Below are 3,702 nucleotides of genomic sequence, written 5' to 3'. Positions count from 1 at the left end.
ATGTCTTGGTGTGTTTCTTTCTCTGTGTGAATGTGTGTGTGTGTGTGTGTGTGTGAGAAAGAGAGAAGGGTTCGTGTGTGCGTGTGAGTTAGAGAGATGTCTGTGTTGTAACTACCGTATATGTCTACATATATATATATCTGTCATTCTTTGCTAGTGGTTACAAAATGTTGAATTTGACCAAAAATTTCAAACTTTCTCTGGGAAGCTGTAATTTTGCGATGTGATAGCTACACCATCACAGTTTATCATTTCATAAAAAGGGAAACAGCAGCTGCCCTTTTTAGGGCACACAGGAGAGTTGAACAGCTATACCCACCAAATCCAAGACGCGTTACCCTGGGTAATATATTTTGCACAAACTAATGAAAGTCTAATGGAATGTTTTCAGTTTTAGTTTAAATCATAAGGGGGTGTTGTCTCAGTGCTTCAAAACTGGGTTTGAAGAATTTAATCCACATTTCATAATTAATAAAAATGGTGAATATGTGGGTCACGGTAACGTTATTGACGCGGGTACAAAAACTTTTTATAATCATGTAAATAATAACAATATTTTTGCTATTATCCATACACACTTCAATCATGAGGGGCACACCACTTTCACATGCTTTTAAAATGGAATTGACAAACACAGAGGAATAATGCACATATTTTATTTACTGTAACTCTGTCACATGGGACACACACTGAACAAAGTTGATCTAAAGAATGTTCCAGATTGTAGTTTTTTATCTGAATTATTATTTTTTTATTATTATTTTAACACAATAAAGTTCAGTTAAATACAAAATTTAACAAAATGAAGTTCAGTGTAACACAAAGTTCATAATTATAACATTCTTCCTGACATATGTGGACCAATGGTGATATCTGTTCTGTGCTCACTAAGGCATCCACTCTTGGGATTCTGAAAAAAAAAATCACACAAAGAATCTGTTAACTCTGATAACGAACAATGGATAACATAAGATCACAAATAGTTTATTGCTTATTCAAAGAAAGTACAGTGCATTATGAGTGGCAAACACGCATTACTGAGACACATTTTCTTCACCCATTTTCGGTGCTTCATTGCGTAACGTAAGTGTTGCTAGTAATCCATTATTGCTGTTTTTACAGACGGTTAAATTTTAAACGCACGGAATACAGTGTAGCAGCTTAATTTAAGACAAAACTAAAAAAAAGTAATTCAATTTCGATGATTGAGTTTTCGAGAACAAGAGAACATGAATACGGTATCACCGCGTCACCATGTTCAATATGACCTTTAGGGTACGTACGGATAAAGTTTAGTCCCAAAATATTACACGTCCCTATACTCCCGTTACCGATAGATACATAAAGGAAAAACGGAAAAAACGTCTTTTTAGATTTAAATACCGATAGATCCGATTTTTTTCTGCTGTCCTATATATTTGCGTTCCTATAGATATGACGTCCTCATAAACCCACGTCCTTTAAATCCGCATACCTATAGATCCACGTATTTTTAGATCCAAATACCGATAGATCCATTACAGGTACACTATTGCTCGAAATGGTTGGTATACTACTTAGTACATAAAATGCACTTCTTTAAAACGGCAGTACGCAGTCAGCAATATATTATTCTACTAGATCGTTTTCACACAATACTCAGTGAAAGAACATAAAAAGAACAAAAGTGTGTTCTATATTTCACAACGCTTAATTACTGTTCTAGCGTCAGAACACTGTTTAAAGCGTTCTCAAAATGCAACATTCGAACACGTAAAAAGTGTTCTGAATTTACATGTAAATGTGTTCTTAACAAAACAAAACAAAAAAGAACATAAAAATGTGTTCTAAATTTCACAACGCAAGTTGATATGGGCCTTTTAGCCGATAACGATGTCAGATAGATGGATCTAGCGGTACCTGGATCTAAAGATACGTGGGTTTATAGGAATCTGTTGGTGGATCTATCGGAACGTAAATTTAAAGAGACGTAAATCTATTAAGACGTGTATGTATAGAGACGTATCTATCGGGGCGAATATTTTATTGGGACGTTTATCTATATGGCGGACCCCGACCTTTAGTCCCCCATGTGACACAGACGCAAAACGAAAGTTCAGACGAAGTCACCCTACTTATAGAATGGTAAAAATCAATCGGTACACAAATATGTTGAAACAATTGAAGAAAAATGAAACGAAACTCATTATTTCTCACCGTCATACAAAGAAGATCCCAATAAACAATCCTGTGACGGTTAAATCGAGGGAATTACACCTGTGCCCTGCATCCTATCTCGACAGCGTCATTGCGTGACATGTTATCAGAATGGGCCACCCGCCAGTTTGAGCTGGTTTTTTTAGTGTGCAAAAGAAGCCATTCGTGTGAAAGACGTCATCAGTTAGTGAGTATGGAAGAAGATCGCTATCGATGTATAATTTTCACGCGGCATTTTAAAGTCGTCTGATAAGAATCGATCTCTGAAGTTTCAGCATTGCGAACGTAACATTGGGACGCGGTGAAGAAAAATCGACCTTGCTGAGCAATAAATGTGAAATTCTTAAGAAAACTGATATTATCATGGATTTCGTGACACAAACTAACCGACATACTACTTTGGACGATTGAACAGTTTTAATACGGAAAGATAGGATTAGATGAAATTTTCATCGGGGTGGGACACCGCATGTATCGTAAGTTAAGCTAATTTTGTGATCATTTTTCAGTGACTTCAAATAAATTTTTATTTAAATAACCATTTGCACATTCTGTTTATTATATCTTCTTGCAGTAGGTGTATTCCCTGCTTCAATAATTCATTCAAACCCTAAACAAACTGTTCCTAAATAGAGGTAGGGTCGAAATTCCACAAAAAAGGACGCCATTTTGAGGGTAATTTCGATATATTTTCTGCTTTTTCTCTTTTTTTGCTTTTATAACAACATCCTCCTTGCTCATGCAGCTTCTTTGATTTGTTATTGAAACATACACAACGATGTCATGAGAATTTGGTCGGCTATCTAAATTTAAATTACATTCTTGTTATGGTCCCCCTGCAGTGCACCACTAGCAAAGAATGACTGATATATATATATACCGTGTAGCTATTTAGTCCCCGGTCACTTTAATAGCACACGCACGGCGAACGTGCGTGTGCCCCCGACAGTGTTAATGATAGGGGGATTACGATAGACAGCGCAAGTGGCTCACAGCGGGAGTCACTATCGCCGCTGTTAGGCCGGTAATTAAGTCTTTAACTTGACTAAACATGTTTCGCTTTGTAACTTGCGTCCTTCAGTCTTGCTGTTGCGGAAGCGCCGGCGAGAAATATCTCCACCTTGCCGATATTTATCCCGACTCCCGACTTGAAAAGTAAAATTGGTTTTGATTTTATCAAAGTCTTATTGTATCAGAAAGCCTGCATATTTTCATACGTTAAGAGAATTATAGAAACTGTAAAAAAGCTACTCGTACATCAGGGATAGAAAAGAAGACCTTGCAGCACTATAATCTATTATTCATCACCAGAAGTTCCTGTTTCACTTTTTTCTCCCAAATTACAAAGTCTGGTGACAACTGAAAGGTTTTAGCCATTATACCTCAGGGCAGTGAGAGAGTTGATTAAAAGTAATAAAATTATATATTTTGAAGAATTTTCCTAACCTTCGGCAATTTCCGCAAAGCTTCGGCATGCGCGGCAATACAGATCTGTCGATATCGGTG

The 3,702-nt window shown here is 36.7% G+C and overlaps 1 long non-coding RNA gene across 1 annotated transcript; it reads right to left on the bottom strand.

Annotated features, from left to right (window-relative positions):
- Positions 1-640: 640 nt before the first annotated feature.
- Positions 641-3,068, bottom strand: LOC147762121 (uncharacterized). The gene is made up of 2 exons (XR_015333999.1): positions 2,058-3,068; positions 641-1,268 (listed from the first exon to the last, which is right to left on the bottom strand). It is a non-coding gene; the product is annotated as an uncharacterized LOC147762121 (long non-coding RNA).
- Positions 3,069-3,702: the final 634 nt, after the last annotated feature.

Source organism: Lingula anatina, chromosome 4 (assembly GCF_051362555.1).
Source record: "Lingula anatina isolate TDL-2025a chromosome 4, LinAna3.0, whole genome shotgun sequence".
Taxonomy (NCBI): Eukaryota; Metazoa; Brachiopoda; class Lingulata; order Lingulida; family Lingulidae; genus Lingula; species Lingula anatina.
This window is presented reverse-complemented; position numbering and strand designations above follow the sequence as displayed.